The 21261-nt window shown below is 39.8% G+C and overlaps 1 long non-coding RNA gene across 2 annotated transcripts; it reads left to right on the top strand.

Moving 5' to 3' along the window:
- Positions 1-11709: 11709 nt before the first annotated feature.
- Positions 11710-18179, top strand: LOC137277891 (uncharacterized). Of its 2 annotated transcripts, none has more exons than XR_010956632.1 (4): positions 11710-12028; positions 12492-12600; positions 13165-13334; positions 17678-18179. It is a non-coding gene; the product is annotated as an uncharacterized lncRNA (long non-coding RNA). The 2 variants fall into 2 exon arrangements; XR_010956633.1 differs by having other exon boundaries at positions 11710-12046.
- Positions 18180-21261: the final 3082 nt, after the last annotated feature.

The raw sequence follows: 21261 nt of genomic DNA, 5'->3' as shown, positions 1-21261 counted from the left end.
AGTTTAGAGAACTCGCTTTCCTGGTAGTCTGGGAGCTTTGTGGCCGTTGTCCTGCCGCCAGAAGAGTCCTTGATCCATTTCTGTCCATGGAATATCTTCTTGGCAGTCGTCCTGCCTCTGGGGGACTTCAGGGTCCACTTCCGCCCCCAGGACGATGGTAACCCTGCTCCTAATAATAAAGTGAATATATTGTCCATCATTGGTATTTACTATGTATATAACTGAAAGTTATATGCCTACACGTGAAAAAACTCAAACATGAAACTCAAGTAGACGTCATGGTAAACAAGGATGCATTGCATTTCATATTTTCTTCAAAATATTGCTTGATAGACACAGTTGCTTGAGTAAGCGACGGTTCTACTGAAAAAAGGCAAAACACACTTTACATAATTTATGCTTCCCACGCAGATTATGACTGTGTGAGTGTACGTTTTACACCGCTTTTAGCAAACGCTTTAACCATTCGGTTATTTGACGATCCCCCATAGACTTAAATGCAAAACAAATACGAGACGTGAAAACAAAATTTAATCGAAATATTAAACTGAAATATTGAAATACTTTACTAGCAGGTGACCGCGCAGTCGGCCAGTACACTGTCTCTCAAAGTGACTATCCGGGACTTCTTTTGTCTCGAACTACCTACTGCAAGACGGAATGGTGGGTTAACACTAAGTTATTCCATCTGTTACGGTTAAGAATTTGCCGTGACAAACTATTTACGAAATCCCCTTGTAAACCAGCAAAACAGAACAAAGACAAGTTGTTTACGTTCAAATAATATATTGTTAAACTACGAGAGCGAGATATACAGAGTCACAAGTCAATATATCAATGCTGATTACAAATACATTTCAAGAGAGACAAAATCGAAGTCAGTGGGTCACAAAAATACAATATATCAAACTCACCAAAGTCTTGATGTGAGAGGGAACAGGTATGGCAAAATGTAAACACAGCGATCGGTGCAACAGCAGATAATGTAGACAGGATTTCAAGTGTTGGCGGTATATCCAAGTGTGGCAGAGATATAAATCCAGCAGATATGAATGAGTATCAGTGAGAGTTTCCCCCTCCACACGGCAACCAGCCTATTTATGTATAAACTAAGTCACTTCCCGAAAGTTCGGGCACAAACTAACATCGTCAACACTGCAGAATGGTCTCGAAACAGTATTCCGGAAGTGAAACATCGAAAACTAGGAGCAGGTAAATTCCGGAATGCCAGAATGCTAAAAGTGTTGACCAGATATTAAAACGAAATGTGATCCATAATATTCACTATGCAAAACACTAAACATTGTGACCCAATAATAATTAACACTGAATTAATAACAAAATACACAGGAAATACACACTCGTAACACATCTATAGATAGCATCGTAGAGGGCATGCACGGAGGGGGCCCTGTCTACACTACAGCCGAAATCTGCCAGTCATGTTCAGTCAGCATTGGGCCTACTGGGGATGCTGAAAAGACTTGGGCCACAAAGTGTGCCACCCCTAAACTAGCTGGGTTGCTGTTACAACCAACCTGACTGTATAATCAGGCCCTAGCACCGAACCTACTTCATGTACAGTCGGCGGAGGACTACTCGGAGAGCGGACGTACTATGGAGCCATCGTGAGACAAAAGCTCATCCCATCGGTCCCTCGGAAAGCCAGTGTACTAAAGTCCAGGTGGAAGAGCTTAGAGGGACCAAACACCAAATCCAGAATGTGCCAGTGTTTCTGCGTCTGAAAGAAATGAGTCATGCATAAGCATCAGGAATCACATTTCTCGCGTATGTAGATTGGCTTAACAACAGCGAGTAAGTGTGGTTTTATGCCACTGTTAGCAATATTCCAACGAAGGGCCTCCGACGTGGACGTGAGGCATAGTATTTAAGTGGGGACTCGAAGTGTCGCCCTTCCGAAGGATCCTTGGAGTCGTCCTACCTCTACAGGATTTCAAGACTTTCTGTCCCCACGACGAATATTTCAGTGCTAGGACTCTAAGCTTGCTGCGCTTACCCCCTTCCAATACAAACCACTAATAACGATTTGAATTCTAAGACTTTCATTTTCAATTGGCAAGGTAAAATTACGTGGATTCGAACTATTATTTCACTATGTCTGGTTCACTTTTTGTTTAAAGCGAGAAATCATCTCAACATCGGACATCACCATGCATGTACATGAGACACCGTACCACCATCAACTTCACCAAAACATGGCGCACCACCACCGACATAACATGGGACACCAAAACATCCACAAATGCATGGGGCACCAACACCGTATGCACCACTACACATAGACACTACAGCCACCGACACAACATGGGATGCAACACCACCACCATTACTTAGGACACACTACATCCACCACTACGTCACTGGAACATCCAAACCACATCTATCACTGTATGCATGTCACCATCAAGATATGGTGCTATAGTGGACACTGAAGTGCTTTAGCCCATCATGTTCAGTGATGGGTGTGTTCATCCTTTCCTTCTGCTAACTAGTTCTAAAGATGTGCTATGATGCGACGTGCATCCTAGAAAGACAAAGTAGGATCACACCTTTTGAATGAATTAAATCTCTTGATCTGGATGAACTGACGTTAAAGGAACATGCATTTGAAACCACGATATTGACACCTAGGTGATTTACAAAGTACATATGATATAATCTCAGTTTTGCGATATTCTAAATAAAACAACAATATACAAACTTTAAACACAGGACATGTTTTATTGATAACAGTACTTCTTGTTTATTCCTTTCAGAACCACTTCTGTTTTATTCTTCATACGACGTTTGAGAGCTAATTCTTACTCCTAGTCAGCTATCCATTATTTCCAGATAAAATGTTATATATACTAGCCAGTGTTTAGAATACCTCTTGGCTACATTTTCAGCTACATGTACTTTTGCTGAATCAGCTGTCACGTAGATACAAGTCATGGTGTGGATGCGTCTTCCAGTCATCGTACATTGTTGGTTAAACATTTGTGGATTTAGATCTGGTTTTACATAATCGTAGATTGTACATCTGTTTATTCAGATTTGCACCTAAATGATCGTAGATTGTACATTTATGGATTAAATCTGGTTTTGAATAATCATACATTGCCTATGCGTGTATTAGGATCTGGTTGCCGACAATAGATCATATAACTTAATACATGCTTTATATAATTGTATCAATTTCCGATTTGTTCCCTTAAATCGCAAATCTAAGTATGAAATATATTTTGCAGAGTCTGACGACAGAATGAAAACAACCACCATACTTTTGTCATGCATCGCAGTTGTACTAGTGATGGTGGTGCTCTTAAGTGTTTACAAGATTCGCCAGAGACGATACCGCCTGTCATCACACACCAATCGTGCTTTCGTGGCCACTACAACGTCTTCAAACCCAGCACTTCAGACACCAAACCAAGCAGCGGCGATGTCAGCTGGGAATGAAATAGAATTGCCTCTCTACGCCGCAGTTTCTCCAAGCCAGCCTCCTCCGTCATACGATGGATTCTGGACCCAACAGTGGGAAGCAGTCAATTGAACCAATGGTAACGAGATGTAAACGTGGCAGAGAAGATATAATGTTTCCTAAAAGACGTATGAGGATATCACCATGGAACTGTAAAATTGAATTCCTTTAATACGATATGACAGGATGTGTTTTGGGAGAACTGATATCAACACTGTTTTGGAGAGGAGTCCTGTGTATAGAGGCGTAAAGGTGGTCAAAGGTGATCAAATTGGACAATGGTAAGAAACGGAAAGAGAGAGGAGAGAGAGCGTGCATGTCCGTGTGCAGTATGTGCGCGCGCTAACTTTATCACAGAGGTTGAATTTGAATATGCTGTTGCATATTGCGTTCGTCGTGGTCGATGTATGATGACAGTACGAAATACTGAAATGTTTGTCAAATACGTTATGTACGCGAACAAGATAATTTCTAGTTATCACTACCACAAGCAATCTGAGTTGATCATCGGAGTGAGTGAGTGAGTGAGTGAATTTAGGTTTAAGCCCCACTCAGCAACATGACAGCGGTCGTTGAGGAACCGACCAGCCGCTCCCGTTAGTCGCCTCCCAGGACAAGCATCGGTGACTCAAGGTCTGCACGGGTATAGTCATCGGCACATATAAGTGGGTGATTGCGTTTTTCTGCTCCTTCGGACATTATTCCATGCACATACATCTGCTGAATGTATGCCTACTGCGGAAAGGAAATGCACATCACACACAGGTGTCAAATTCCATATAATTACATTCATCGCTGTGCTTCTAGAATTATATAAATTTTAATAAAGAATGTGGATTCGAACCTAATGCTAGCTTTATAAAGGGAGGAAACTCCACAACATGACTCAGACCACTGACGAGGACAGACGTGTTTATCTCGCTCTCTGAGGCAGTGTTCCTGTGTAGATTGTTCTCGCTGAGATTTATAGTGGTTAGTTAGGGTGTGTTTTTTTTATATTATACCATAAGCATAGTTGGTGAAACTTCCTTTGGTAATTAATTTAGTAATCATATTTTGCCATTATCTATATTTGTAAGTTTGTGCTCGTGAAATTTACTTGCTCGTTTCGGTTGGCTGAGCACGCTCGGCTTTGTGCGTGCGTTTGGCACATTTTGTCAGTGTAGAACTTCGCGAATTACGCTTGTCGACAACAGTGATTGCGTTTGCTTCGCAGACAGGGCTATGAATTCAGATTCTGATGGGGAATTTACAGCCGACTGGTCGGCTCCTGATGATTTTGAGGAAACGTCCACTCATGCCGAATTCGCTCAGAAATATAATGCTATGTTGGCTAAACGTCCGACACGAAAACGTGATGACGATGTTCAGGGAAAAAATAATTTTAATGAACAAAATCTGAAGCCTATTGTTATTTTTACCTCGGTCGACCCTAGTGTCTGTTTGAAATCCGTCAGTCCCGTTGCTCTAGCTAAGGACATTCAAAAACATGCTGGTGATGTCCATAGCATAAAGAGGTTGGATAAAGGTGACACTGTGTTAAACTGCAGATGGGCTGAGCAGTCCAAAATGGCTCTTTCTCTCTAACGCGAATTTGTGGGGAACAAATCAAAGCTTTTGTCCCCAAATGTCTGAGAGAAACAAAAGGTGTTAATTACAATATCGATCTTGATATTTCTGAGGATGAAATAGTTGAATAGTTGAAACCGTTCAAAGTTACTGATGCTAAACGTTTGACCAGAGGTAAGGGAAAAGAGCAGACATTATCAGTTAAAGTTTGCTAGTATTACACTCCCTGAACGGGACCAAGAGCTTGAATGTGTTCATACGGGGCCAGATGTGAATGCCAAAGAGGCTAGGTGCCAAGCACCAATATACAGTCAGACCGCGTTAATCCGGAAACTTCTGTTTTTCATCAAAAACGTTCGGATATTGAAACGTACGGACTACTGAAACAAACTTTTATGAACACCACTTCAGTAGAGTTACTTCCCTTTGACATGGCAATACAAAAACATCCGAACGTATACAAGTTTCAAAAGACTTTATTACAGTTTGTAGACATAACAACTTGAATATTCCTATAACAACCAATCAATGCATACAACCATGTCTGGATAGATTATACATACACCTAACAAAACTCACTGTGAAAGAAATCTCGGAGATTAAGCGATTGTGGCCGGTCGTCTTCAGCACACTGGATGAAATGCTTGGCGAGATATTTCTTGTAGTGGGCGTTGAAAGTCCTGCGATGTGGTGTCTGGGGTCAAGAAATGAACTTTCACGTTGGTCAGTTTGACATTGGCATACTTGTGACTGACAGCATTGTCACAAAGTAAGATCACGTGTCGACCACAGGATCTAATCTAATGAAAGCAGAATATTTTAAAATAACTTGTGAATGAGTGGGGACAAACTTGTCCTATCACTTGAATGAGTTATACTCCAAACCGAAACCCGAAGAAATGGACATTGACATGCTTATAACTCATGTAACTGATGCTATGACTATGTTGGGTTCGGTTCAATATGATCTGTCTCTGAGAAGAAGAGAACTCATGAGACCTGCTTTACACCAAGATTATAAAAGTCGTTATTGAACGTTATTGAAACAAACAAACTGTTATCAAAAGTCTCCAAAGCGCAGCACTTGCCCAAGTCACAGTATAAGGGCGACTACTCGTCCCACAATAAACAACGTCCACAGAAGTTCCCGACCAAAGATGAAAAACAGTCAACAATAGACACAGCTGTTGATAAGGTGAGTGTCCTTAGCTTTCATAAAGATGTCAATGATGTGAAATAATCTGTTGAAACAAATTTATCGAAATTTATAGGCGGCCAACTTGCAAATTATGTCGATCAATGGGAAATGTTGACAAATGACCAGAGATCCTTGACACAGTAACTGGGAGGCATTTTGAATTTGATAATGAACCCTCAACGAGTTTAAATCCACCAAATTTACGGTTCTCTGAATTTGAAGAATGTATTAATGAAACTGAAATCAAACATTACTTGACAAGAAGGTTATAAACATCACTGGTAGAGAAAAAGGTGATTTTATATCCAACATCTTTTTAAGAGAAAAACGAGACGGAAGTTATCGCATGATTCTCAATTTGAAACCATTGAGTAAAAGTGTCAAGTATTATCATTTTAAAATGGAAACACTGCAGTCTGTTTTGAAACTAGTCACAAAATTGTTGGATGGCATCAACTGATTTGAAAGATGCCTACTATTCTTATCAGATTGCCACTGAACATCAAAAATACCTTAAATTTGAGTACAAAGGGCAATTTTATCAGTTTGTTTGCTTCCCTAATGGTTTAGCATGCTGTCCAAGGAAATTTACTAAACTTATGAAGTCAGTGTTTTCACATTTGATACACAGAGGTCACTTATCAACAGTGACTGTATTGATAATGTCTTAGAAAATGCAGATATTTTAACAACATTGCGGTTTTCAATTCATCCGGAGGAATCTATGTTCCATCCAAAGCAACTTTTGAATTTTTAGGATTTAAAACTGATTCATTTAACATGACAGTAAAGCTGACACACACAAATGATGACATGTAGCCAACTGTTACTCAGAGATAGAATAACTATCAGAGAGCTTGCACAGGTTATTGGCTCCCTCACCAGTAGCTTTCCTGGGGTTATGTATGGACCACTTTATTATAGGCAACTTGAAAAGTCTAAAACTTTGTCACTGAAAAGTAACTCGGGATGTTATGAAGCTAAAATGTCATTAGACTATGCTGTAGAACTGAACTTGAGTGGTGGATTGACAATGTGATGGATTCATATAATGTCATTCAGAGGAGTGAACCTGTCCTAGTCATGTATACTAGCTTGAGTAAAATAGGCTGGGGAGCGGTGCTGGACTAAAAGGGAGAAAAGTCACCACATCGATTAATTGGAGCAGATTTATTAGCATTGAAGGCATTTCAGTCAGATTTGAAAAATAAGCATGTCAGAATTATGTCTGATAGTATGACTGCTGTATCACGTCTGAACAATATGGGCACCTCTTATTCTAATGAATGTAATTCAGTCACAAAAGAAATTTGGGAGTGGTGTATTGAATGTGATATTTGGTTCAGTCTTGGTCACCTTGCAGGGAAAAACAATGATCAAGCTGATCAAGAGGCACGACAAATTAAAAAGCATACCCAGTGGAAACGTAATTCACAAATACTCTCCTCAGCTCTTAATATGATGAGATTTTCCCCTAATATTGATATGTTCGCCACAAGACATAATCATCAGTTTGATAAATACATGTCATTTAAGCCAGATCCAGGTTCATGTGCTGTTAACTGTCTGATTCGACTATGGAAATCACTGAAACCATATTGTTTTCCTCCTTTCCTTTCAGTGTGATACTACAGTTCTTCAGAAGCTGGAGAGGGAGGGGGCGACGGCAGTGATGGTGGTATTAAACTGACCGACCCAAGTGTGATATCCAGTCGTTATGAGGATGCTGATTGCTCAACCCATACTGTTTCCAGCACATCAGTGTTCTGCACCTACCCTGTTACCCGGAGGAAGTTCACTTTCTACACAAGTCTCTCAGACTCCTAATCTGCCTATTGTCAGGAGACAGCTCCAAAAGACTGGACTTTCAGAGGACTCAACCCAGCTTGTCCTCCGTGCTTGGCGAACCTCAACACAAAAACAGTGTCAGACCTATGTTAAATACTGGGAAGGCTTTTGTAATTCCTCAGGGAGTGATCCACTTTCGGGCCCTTCCAATGCAGGGTTAACCGTCTTGCAGAACGTGCTCGGAAAGTTGGTTACAGTGTTGTTAATACAGTGAGAAGTGTACTTTGATCTGTGATTATCATGCCAGATGGTTCAGCCTTTGGTAAAAGACTTTGTGAAAAGACTATTGAAAGGGGTATTTGAGTGTAAACCAGCATTACCAAAATATGTGCAGGTCTGGGATCTTAATATTGTATTCATACATTTGAAACTTTTCCTTGTTATCTGTCAATCTCATTGAAACAACTGACACTTAAACTAGTCATGTTATTAGCTGTTTTAACTGGACAGAGATGCCAAACTCTGCATTCGTTGACTGTAGATTCATTGAAATTCAGTGCGGAACAGTGTGTTCTGTATATTCATAAACTGTTAAAGCAGTTAAGACCTGGGTTTCACCAGAAACCTATTGTGCTGAAGAAATATGAAGCAGACTCAAGTTTGTGTATTTTAAAATGTTTGCTGTGTTACATTAACACCACAGCAACCCTAAGGAAGGGTAGAAGTGAGTTATTTTTGAGTTGCCAGAAACCATTCAGAGCGGTTAGTAAGGACACTGTTTCCAGGTGGATACGTCTGGCATTGTCTGCAGCAGGTGTGAACACAGAACTGTATGGAGCTGACAGTACACGAGCAGCTTCCGACTCTGCTGCAGCACAGCAATGGGGTACCTGTGTCTACCATTCTGAACAGTGCAGGCTGGTGTAGTGGCAGTACATTCTCTAAGTTTTACAATGTTCAACTTGAAGAGTCAAGTAATAATGACTGTTTCGCTGACTGGCTCGCGCATCTTCACACTGTAACATTGACTCATAAGCTGAGTGTTTATACTATCAAGCGTTAAGTTTACACTATGAAACTGTTAACTTGTAAAGATGTTTCAAGTTATCTAAGTAAACATTGTGAAGTGAACAATGAACACATTGTATGCTGTTTATTCTTTTATATGTCCATGGACACATTGCTTTAAAATCTCACGTGATTACGTACTGACGTAGACTTTAACGAAATAGAATTTAAAACTTAAACGAGACTTACCAGTAAGTTGAAGTTTGATGATAATTCTATGAGTTAAAGTCAGGAACGGAGGAATCAAGTGCCCTCCCTTCCCAACCCGGGCTTACGAATTTCTGTTCTTGGTGTGCCCACTCAATAGCTTTAAAAACTGAAGGTCAAATGCGCGCGCATCATCTCACTTGATTTTCATTTTACTGAAAATATGTCATGTGTGATTGGAATCATGGAAAACCACCATTTGGATTACTTACAATTTGCATCACAGTACGAGCTGAACAATCTTCAGCTGAATGCTGCTCAATCTCAAAATGGTTCCTCCATTTCTCATGATTTATCGGAGCTTGTAAACAAACCCAAGACTACATTCACGCCAAATATAGTAATTTTACTCATATTTACACTGATGCTTCAAGGGATCTCAGAACCGGTCATGTTGGTTGGGCCTTTCATATTCCCAAACTTGGTTTATCCAAAAGCTTTAGATTGACTGATCATCTGTCTGTGTTTGCAGTAGAATTGACATCCATACTTCAAGCTTTAAATGGGTAAAAGATAATGAACACGAAGCAATAATTCTTACTGATTTGTTATCAGCTATACAAGCCCTTCAACCAGGTGTCCAAGGTCCACGCACTGACATTATATACGACGTCTTGTATCTTGATACTTTTCTAAATTCCATGTACATCAGCTGTCATATTGTTTGGATTCCTGCACATGCTGATGTAGCTGGGAACGAGGTAGTTGACACACTTGCTAAGATGGCGTACAACAGACCGCATCGAGATGTTCACTCAGTTAAGCCCATTCAAAGAGATTACTGGTTTGTTATTTCATCGTCAATAAATGCCTCTTGGTAAAATACATGGGGCAATGAAACTACAGGTAGAAACATGTACTCTACTTGTCCTGCAGTAAACAAACATTTTAGAATTCGTCGGCATTGTCGCAAAGATGAAGTTGTTTTAAGTCGCCTCAGACTAGGACATTGTGGATTACAGGCATATAAAAGCATTTTAGATAAAGGGTTTTCTTCTCTGTGTGAAAGCTGTAACTTACACTGCCGAGAAACAGTTCAATACTACCTCAATGAATGTTCAGCTCATGAAAACCCACGAAAAACTCTCAAAGACATTGTGCTTAACAAAACCAAAACCAATTTTACACTTAACGCAATACGTGGCGATAATTTAATGTATGGTTGCAACACCTAATGTGTTTCACCCCGTTATACGGACGGAATATTGCCCTCAGTTCGCTTCATTAATAATCTGGAAATATAGTAAACTACGTTTATCACGGACTAAAAGGGACAATTAATTTAAGTTCGTTATAAGCGCTGTTTAACTAAATGTATAGCAAGTGGCCGGGACATAATAGAAGAGCTCGTTACATCGCTAAGTTAGTTGTAACAATAAAAACTGAGTGAGTGTTTTTAGCTTTGGACGCTTTAAGCAACATCCCCTCAATATCAGGGCGGGGTACACTGTTGATCATTGGATTGTCTTGTACAGATCCTACCATTTACAGACCGTCGCCATGTCGCTTGAATATTGCTGAGTATGGTGTATAACTAAACACCGCACCCCTTTTAAATTGTCCGGAAGGTTTATTAAATGATCATTGTAAACCAAGCGCTATTGTGTTCTGTAATCTGATTGGTTGGAAAACATGATCAAAAGCTGTTCGATTCCCGGAAACAACAAGACTATGTGCTGCGTGTTGACACGTAGAAACAGCAATTGTTTTGTTGTGTCATCAGCAGTGGTGATGTCATTCAAATAATTTTGTGACGTAAAGTCAGAATGACGTCACAAATGAGCAGCTATAGATGCTACCATTGGAGCCAGCTGAAACGGCAAGCTGATGACACTTCACTGCTGTACCCGTGCTCAGTTTTAACGAGTGCAGACAGTAAAACCCTTTGATTTACTTTTTGGGTTTACAGTGTCGATAAACATCATGCTTTGGTCAATTTCCGGGTGTTAGTGAGTATTTGAAGCACGGGAATGCATTTGAAACTGACGCCGTCGGCTCTTGTGAAAACCTGTGAATGAACTAAGCGAGGACACAAACGCACAATGTATCTCCAGAGAAATCTTCTAGGTTGCTATTTGTTTGTATATAGATATGATAGCTCCTCCCGACAAATCGAAATGTGGGTCACTATCGTAAACGCCTCTGTACTTCAAACTAAAAATGCTTTATGGTTCAACTTCTATATCATACAAGGTCACAACCTTGTGACCTTGTATCATAAAGAAGTCGAACCATAAAGCATTTTTAGTTTGATTCCACCAACTTCTGAATGCCTTTGAAACAACTCCGCCTCTGTACTTATCAAATCCTGTTTCGTTTAACGATTCCTCTTTTGCACATAACCAGCTAATTCATGCACCAAGACTGCTCCCAGCCCGAGCCACAGTAACGTTATTTCGTTGTGTGTTTGTGGTTTGTGACTACTCGTTATTGTCGCATGTGCGCGAATCATCAGGGAAACTTAGTTTGACTGTCGATGATGGAGTGAATAGCTAATAACGTCGTCTGGTCACGCCACGCCACGGAAGGTCCAGATTTTAATCAACCTCCTTCCATGGAATCCAGGACATGTCGACACAGGCAACGATCATCAGATAGAGCGTAAGGAGTATCATACCGCCTTCTCAGCCTCGGACATACTATTACCATGGAAACAACATGGCGACATGGGCTATATCTGGTTCTTCTTTGGGTATTATTGTGTTCAGCCACCCGTACATTTAGTGTACATGGTAAGTATACATGCTTTCATGGACAGAGAAACCTAAGTCCTTTCACTGACGCCATACAGCAGTATCGTTCATTAGGTTTGAACCAAGGCTGCAGCAAGTGATAAACCCATGCATTTTGCAGTAATTTTATCCTTTAAAGAGACTCACCTGGTGAAGGACTTCAGTCAATATATATAAAAAATATATATTTTTTGAAATTATCATTTGAATTATTATTACCTTACAGGCTTGTTCAAGTCCAAAAACAGTCTGTTCATAAATGATAATAACTAATCACATGTCATCCTTTCCAAAATGCAGAGATCGACGTTCATTGTATAAGCGCTGGACTGTCTAGTTATATACAGACCGCAAATAGCTGAGTGCATCATATAAAGATACAAAACAAATGAACAAACAAAATATGTCAGATTTCTAACCACGCCTTCTTTTCATGTCGTCAAAGTCTACCCAGTAACATCTACAAGTGATGGTCCTTGCGGTTCCCGGCAGTTAACGGCTGGATCACAACCCAAATACATAACATCACCATGCTACCCCAGACATATAACGGAGTATGTATATACCGTATATAGCAGCCTAATCCTTCTGTCGACAAGCTAATTATAACCGTTTGTAACCGTCAAGGATTACCACGGGGCGGGGGGTAGCCAACGTGTGATGGCGATTAGACGCTTGACTCCGAGGGTACGCGTTCGAATTCCGAATGGGACTGAACTGAAAAAAGTCCCAGAAATTGTACTTTACCAAGAAAGTGTAATCATAAATGTAATATATGTTACTAGTGGTTAATCGTTCGCTCGTCACGTCCTATTTCATTTAGGATTCATTTAGGGCCTGTAGATTTTAACGTCTGCAAGCGCAAGCTGCGTAATCCTAATTCACTCACTCGGCTGTCAGACTTTAAACGTATTCATATCAAGCGATGCTGAGGCTTGTCAGACGAGGAAGCTGACGTAATAAATGATATGGAGGCTCATGATATCAGTCACTGGATTGTCTGGTTTGGACAAGAACATTTTACAGGCATAGAGATGGAATACTGCAGAACTACAAACTGCTCATGCTCAAGCTGCTTATGATGTTCAGAAACTAATTCCTAAAAATGATTGTTTCAGATGTGAGACGCAAAGGTCAAGACTAAATAGATTGCTTGATGATGCGTTAAAACTCAGATGCACATTTGATATCACCGCTAAGGAAGGAGAGAGGATTCAAGCTGTTGTCCTTGATTTTAATGGGAAGGACGGGTTTCTGTGCAGATACGACCACGTGATTATCTTTGACGGTAGGTGAATATTCTGAAATGCTATTCAAATTGTATGGTGTATAAAGGCCTATTTGAACAATATTGAGATCCGTGAAGATCCGTGGTAGATCAGATCTTCACCAACCCATGCTTGCTACTAAAGGCGACTATGCTTGTAGTAAGAGTCGACTAACGGGATCGGGTGCTCAAGCTGGCTGACTTGGTTGACACACGTCATCAGTCCCCAGTCCATCGATGCACATGCTGTTGGTCCATACTGGATTGTGTACAGACCGCTGGAGTGTGGCGTAACACTAAAGTCATTCAATGAACAATACTGAAGTACGTCACGCCTTGACAATCGGATGCTTGAGGAATGTTGCTAGTGATGTCTGTCTTTGGTGCCGACAAACCTGGAAGACATTATAAGAGATTCGAACCAAACTCATCACGGTGCGGTTAGGCTGAACCCTGGATAAATCGTAGTATTTACGTAGGTCACTACAATTGTGAATGGCTTTAGTTGAGGTAATTTACTGATAACCAGTAATACACTTTTCAAAAAAAGAAACGCACAGGCGTTTTCAGCAGTTCATGTATGTATTTCCACAGCAATCGTCATTAAGTTTCTGTGTTTGAATCTCGTTAATCATGTCGTTGTTAGTGTGTATTGCACGCATCCCAAATGTGTCAGTAAACGTTTGTCAAGTCAAGTCAAGTCCAAAGGTTTATTGTACAAAAGGCCTCCGGCAAATATACAAGAGAGTATGCATATAGCATAAAGTTACACACAGGGAGAAGCACATTCTTTAAGTAATTCATTCCTTTTAACTAATGCATGTTTAATATATAGTGAAAGGTTTAATATTTGAGATTCATTCTTAGCAGTTAACACATATACGAAAGCTTGCGATGGCGGCATCTTTATCAAATGATCATTAATATATTTCTTTCGAAGGTCATTATAAAACAGACAGACGAACACAAAGTGAATTTCATTTTCTATTTCTATATTGCATAACTGACAAATTCGTTTCGATTTTGCAATGGGCATATTTCTTCCCTTATTTTCGACAAGGTCTAATAAACCTAGTCGATATTTAATAAAATGGTTCCTTAAAGTTTCAGTCGTGAGTATCGATAAATAAATTTCTGGTTGGCGTAACGTCTTGAAAGTTCTGTAATAAGCAAAACATGAGCTGTCTTCTAAAGTTTAATGCCATTCCCGGTAAAACATATTTGCAGACCGCGTTCTATATTCCTTAAGAAACAAGTCTACACTTCCAAATGGCTGACATAACCATGTGAAACCATAACCATGGGAAAATAGAAGATTCCTTATATGCTTTACCCATGTAATTTCCCCCATATTATCTAAATGTAAAAGCATATTGTATGCTATTTAGGAAGACGCTGTTCGTGCATATGAAGAAGATTGAATTAATATATAAGGGGTATCTACCACATTCACCATATGCCATACAATGTGGTGTAGAAGACCCAACACCAAGAAATTGTTGACATGCTAATAAGTGAACTTCTCCAAACATTCATACTGCTGGAATCCCCATACCTCTGAGCCGTATAATAAAATTGGTTGTATCTGGGTATCAAGGAGTTTAAAGAATATGTTAGGTTGCATGAATCCAGCTTTATGAACAATTGAAATAACACAGATTAGGGCTTTCTTTGCACGCAATGATAATTCCTTGGTACATTTGTTCAAGTTCACAGAACATGAAAACCAGATTCCTAAATATGAATAATGATCCACTACATTGACCAACTGACCATTAAATACCCATCTTTCTTTCAACGCTATTGGACCACCTTTCCTAAAGATCACAATTTTAGTTTTATCTAGATTCACAGATAATTTCCATTCATTTGTGTATGCATTTAGAATATTCAGTTGCCTTTGGAGACCAGCCACAGTATCTGATACTAAAATGACATCGTCTGCAAACAGTAACATCAAAACTTCTATTACATCTGGAAACATCTGGATGCCATGTTTACCATTTGAAGCTATTTCAAGGGCAAATCAAAGAGATCCGTCACACCTTCCCTGCAACGAACACATGATCTCACATTGCAGTATATTGCTAAAGCCAGCTTGAAACTCAGAACTCTTATCACGCATGTTTAGCCATTTAGAAATTCTATTATTTAGTATTGATGTAAACACTTTTCTTAGTATGTTCATCACTGAAATACCCCTTAGTTATCTATGTCATTACGGTCACCTTTTTATGTAGGGGAATTATTTTGGAACATGACTAACATTTGGGGAAAACATCCTTTTCAAATAACGTGTTAAAGCATTTGCATAGGAAAGGCATAACTGTAAATCTGGAACCCTTTAGCATTTCAATACTTATATCATCTGGGCCTGTTGCTTTTCCGCCTTTTTAGCTGATCTATTGCTTCAAATATTTCGCTTTCAACAACAGGTGAATCTAGAACAAGTTCATCAACATCAGTATAGCATTCGGTCAAATCATTTTGCATGTCATCAATTTCTGCGTCTAATATTGTTCGATTTGAGAAAATCTTCCTAACATGATTAAGCTATTGTGTTTTGGATATGGTGTCTTTAGCATGGGCTCCAGATTTCAGGGATCGTATTTCTTTCCAGAATAATGACGCGATGCTCATATAATTCACCAGTTAGTCTTGCTTACGCCTACGCAAATTGACTTTGAATTTCCGACAAGTATTCGTATATTTGTTTCTACTTTCACAAAATGTCTTCCGGTCAAGACTAGTACGAGTTACCCTAAATCTTAAATTGCCATAAACATTGAAAACAGTACATCAAAAAGTGCATGCAGAGCAAAGTTTTTCACGCCGAACACGTGTAAAGTGAAACTTTAGAACAGACATCGACTATAAAAGTCCAAGTCAAATTCATCCTTTCATAACGAAATTTATGACGTGAACGCAGATATAGAACAAAAGCCAAGAATGAATGTAACCATGTATCGCTATTGGACGTTTGGAAGCAGGGACGTCCCGATGTGCCGGTGCAAGACACTTTAACGTCCGCCACAGCACCATACCTCAATTATAGTATTGATGTTCCGCTTCATTTCGACCCAAGGTCGTCGTTGCAACAGCAACGGACACAACAGGACATGTGCCTGGTCTTAGAACAATTACTGCTGACAACAACAATAATACATATCGGGTGTCAAAAAAAAAATACGTAAATCGTTTTGAGACGTGTATTTTCTCATCGATAGATAAACCAAAGTTATTAGAGCGTTTCATAGAGTAACCCTAGGGTATTATCAACGAGTCTTCAAAATATCTAAGAGATTGGTTGCAAGAGATCTAAGAGATTAGGCGAGCATTGTCGAATTCAAAACAGCATGTCAACAATGTAATATCATGGGAAAATTCCATTATTTCAGTCTATGTTCAACGTGGCCTAAATCTTCCCCCACAACTAAACGAAGGCGTACTTTTCTTTCAAGCAGAAATGCTCTTACGTACTCCTTCCACTGATATCTCCTCCCATGAAATAATTATCCTGTCTTTTAACGCCCGCGCTGTCAATTTGCCTGTCACTCCTCGGTAAACTTTCTCCTTTAGAGAGTCCCATGCGGCTTTGCATTTTTGGACATGCTGTTTGGAACTTGACAAAACTCACATGATTTGGGTTACTCCTGCCGCTGAGAAAATACCTGTCAAAAACCGGTTCATCCGATATGTTCACCACTTTGTCGAATTTCATTAACCCATGTCCCAGCTTAACTGATTTATATACACTATATACGTTCAATACATTTTCATATTTTCAGCCTGTGCGTTTCTTTTCTTTCTTTCTTTTTAAGAGTTTACATATGACTGCCCTGTGGGCGCAAAGAACTGTCAAATCTTTCTTAAGGAAGGATGACAATTTATGGATAAACAGCTTTTGTGTTGCTCTCGTAGCAATAAAGAAGTTGTTCAACCATATATTGTCATCCTTCCTGTCAAAAGCTGTCACAACCAGTATAGAACACTAGTCCCTGGAATAGTAGAGCTCTCCAACGTGTCTGCACAATATAAATTCGTCCTCGTAACAATATCTTGACCTTGGGCCTTTTTTCAGTTTACATCCCAAGACGACGTAGATACCTACTCGAAACGTTGAAATCCCCCTGTTCCAACGCCATTTTGGATTCAGGAACAGGGTTCTGTCAAGATAATCAGCTTTCACAATATTCTGAACATTTGCGTGTGCACTGTGCACTAACATTCATTCTGGCGATTCTTGTGAATTGATGTTATCGACAGGTTCATGTTTAAGTAAGCATGTTTTATTTTATTACTATTATTGCCTTTAGGAATCAGTTCAAATCATATCAGTTTCACTGAATCCATTTTGGTTTTAGGAATCCCTCCACCCACTCGACAATTGAATGAGGGTTGCACAGCCAAGACAAATTTCACAACAAGAAGTTCAGGCAGATATATGAGGGTAGAGCTATCAATGATGTTCACTTTATTAGACAGAGGATTCAAGATGATGTACACCAGTGGTAGTTTTCCAGGTAATGTCTAAGAATTAAGTATGTGTATGTGTGTTCGCGCACGTTAGAGCGCCACAGTTACGTGAAACGTTATTCACAATTTCAGCAGCGACTTGAATATGTGTCAATGTGAGTGGATTTCAACGTACTGCCGTGTTCATACTTTGTGACAAAGTAACAAGTATGCATTTGTCTCTTTAACTGTCAATATGCTTTATGATGACATCTTACTGGAACACTGTTTGACAGGGATGCACAGCCTAAACTATTCACACTGATTCTGAGCCTACCTGTCCTTGTCAAACCCTTACGTGTCGAGCGTTCCTTGATTCTGATTCAGAAATAGAAATCTGGTTTGGATATTACCCAGCTTCGCGTCTGGTATTAAAGGCATTAACAAGCAAAGGTCGATTCGGGGTAAATTAAGTGTGTGCTCGAATTAAATTGTATTCCAGTGGGAAAAAATCTAAAGAAGGTATAAATCCGGACTTTTACTCGCCTTCCCGTGTAGTTTTTGGCCTGCAATGTGGTCAAGGAAACAAGGGCTTCCCTGTTCTCGTGATCTTTGGGCCAAAGTACATCGACTTATTTCAGGCAGCAATTCCGGATTAGAGTTGGTCTTCCGCAAATAGAAGCGACAAAACCCCTTCCAAATCTATAAGAAATAGCTGCAAAAGGAGAGTCGATGGTACATACTTTTAAGAGGCAAGTAACGGGATCACTGAATAGGCTGACTTATGTCATCGCATCCCAGTTGAGTAGATAGATGTTTATGCCTTTCATCACTGGATTGCTTATAAACCGCCGCCATATAACTGGAATATTGCCGACTGCGGCTTTAAACAACAACCAAACCTGACCGAACTTGCACTAGTGGACCCGCAGGTTAACACTACATATATAGTCTGGTTCATAATTATTGAGAATTTTTCTTCTTACTTTGAGCTATCCTAACACCTCAACTGATTCACTGATACTTAAAACTAAGTAATGGTGTAAGGGAGGTAACTCATCTTGGCCTACTGAGTATAGTACAATTAGAGTTACCTCCCCTGAAATTGTAGCAGACGTCATTTTCCTCAGCACTGTCAACAATGTCTGCTAAAGATAAAAGAAGGTTGATTTTTGAGTTGTGTAATCAAGGAATTGATGATGTAAATACATTGGCAGAGAGAACAGGAACTCCTCTTTCAACTGTGTATAGGATTAGGAAGAATTTTAAAGAGGGAAAGGATTTGGGGCACTAGAAAGGAGCAGGGAGACCCAGAAAATTGGACTTCTCAGATCGCGTCCGGCTGGGAATTTTAGCGTCTAAAAAGCAAAGGGCAAGCATCTCCAACATCAGGTATGAAATGACAGAAAGGGGATCAACAGTTGTATCAAAATCTACAGTTAGAAGAAATTTGATTGATCTTGGATGGGAGAAAAAGACTGGAATTCCTTCTCCTCTCATGAAACAAGAACATAAAGACAGGCGTGTTGAGTGGTGTTTGGCACATGAAAACTTTGACTGGGAAAATGTGATTTTCACTGATGAAAGCTCAATATGGGTATATCCCAATAATGTGAAAATATGGACAAAGTCTGCGTCAGCACCGTTGTATCGACGACCTAAATACAGCCCAAAGTTTCATGTATGGGGAGGGATATCCTTATTAGGAACGACCCCGTTGTGTGTGTTTGACGGAAACCTGACAAGTCAACGCTACACTAACATATTAGATAATTTTCTCCTTCCATGTGCACATGTGTTTTATGGAAATGACTGGATTTTGCAGCAAGATAATGATCCTAAACACACCGCAAAACATGCCAAGCAGTGGTTTCAGGAGAAAAATGTGACTGCATTACCATTTCCTGCATATAGTCCTGACTTATATCCCATTGAGAACATTTGGGGGATGATGCAGGAATGTGTGAATCAAAAGGGGTTGACAAAAATTGAAGACATGAAGAGAGAAGTGGTCCGATACTGGGACAGCATAACTCACGAGACACTAACCTCTCTGATAGGAAGTATGCCTACCTGTCTTAGACTGTGCCGTGAAGCTCAAGGAGACTTGATAAAATATTAAATTGTTACCTACACAACATGAAAAGGTCAGTTCACTTTCACAATACATTCAGTTTTATCTGATTTGTTCTCGTTTAATAATATGAAATGCTTTAGCTATTCTCAATAATTTTGAACCATACTGTATCTCTGGCCATATAGGAGCAATGGGGTAGCCTAGTGTTTGAGGGGTTCGCTCGTTACGCCGAAGACCCTTGTTCGATTCCCCACATGGGAATAATTTGTGTCCCCCTCTGGAATATTGCCAAAGGAGGCGTTAAGCTAAATTCACTCACCCACTGGCCATATACCACAATACCGGATCGGACTAGTCCGAAACGCATAGCTCACGGTAACGTCGAGCTGTCAAATTGCCCTGGACCTGAATTTGATCTGTCCTGCCACTGTATGAGATGTCAGCCCAAACCATGACACTTCAACTACCAAATCTATCCTCTTCCTGTACGGGACGTCGTGGCATGTAACGTGACTCATCACTGAAGATAACAGTTATCCACCTTTGCAATGGCCAGGGGAAATGTTGGCGACACCACTGTCTGCGTTGCTGCCGATGTTGACTCCCCAGCCTCCAAGTAACCAATCGCATTGCTGCGCTGAGCTTCAGTACGTCTAGGCATGATTTTAACTCCGTATCTAAGCTTGCAACTGTCGCAAGAGCATTGAAATTTCCCGACTTTTGTTGGAAATGATGCATGGAATGTGCGTGCAAAAAGAAACGCATGAATTTCTTCCCGTTCACAATTTGTTGCATTTACTGAAAATAGATTTTGGTGCGTTTTGGCGAGTTGTCCTCAATGACAATGGATTCAAATGAAAATGAATGCAGACAGCGTTCACCATAGATATATTGATTACATAGACACCAATGATTCAAATTCGAAAGGTCACATAGAAAAATACTACCTATGCGTTTCTTTTTTTTTGAGTAGTTATAAGTAGTTATAAATATATAATTTTATATTTTATTTATTTATTTATGTGTGTGTGTGTGTGTGTGTGTGTGTGTGTGTGTGTGTGTGTGTGTGTGAATACAAATACAAAGTATCTACGTAAATAAAATGCTACGCTTACGTGTTTTCAAGTGAGTCATTTGTCATCCAAAACTGAGATATCGCTTGTGTGAGATCAGACCATATCATACGATAGAAGATATCGTTTTGACGGTAGATTTTGTACAGTTGCCCCCAAAATGCTATGAATTCATGAACTTGATGACGTCACAATGCCATGACATTGCTGAACTGCAATTCAAATGGTAATAAAGTGATGAGTGATGTACATATTTCATGGAAAACTAAAGCAGAATAATTTTGGATTATAAATATAATCTTACCCTCCTCGGCAAGGCTCGGTTGTTTGTAACTTTATCACC

This window comes from Haliotis asinina, chromosome 3 (assembly GCF_037392515.1).
Source record: "Haliotis asinina isolate JCU_RB_2024 chromosome 3, JCU_Hal_asi_v2, whole genome shotgun sequence".
NCBI lineage: Eukaryota > Metazoa > Mollusca > Gastropoda > Lepetellida > Haliotidae > Haliotis > Haliotis asinina.
The sequence above is the reverse complement of the archived record's forward strand: the minus strand, read 5'-3'. Positions and strand labels throughout refer to the sequence as shown.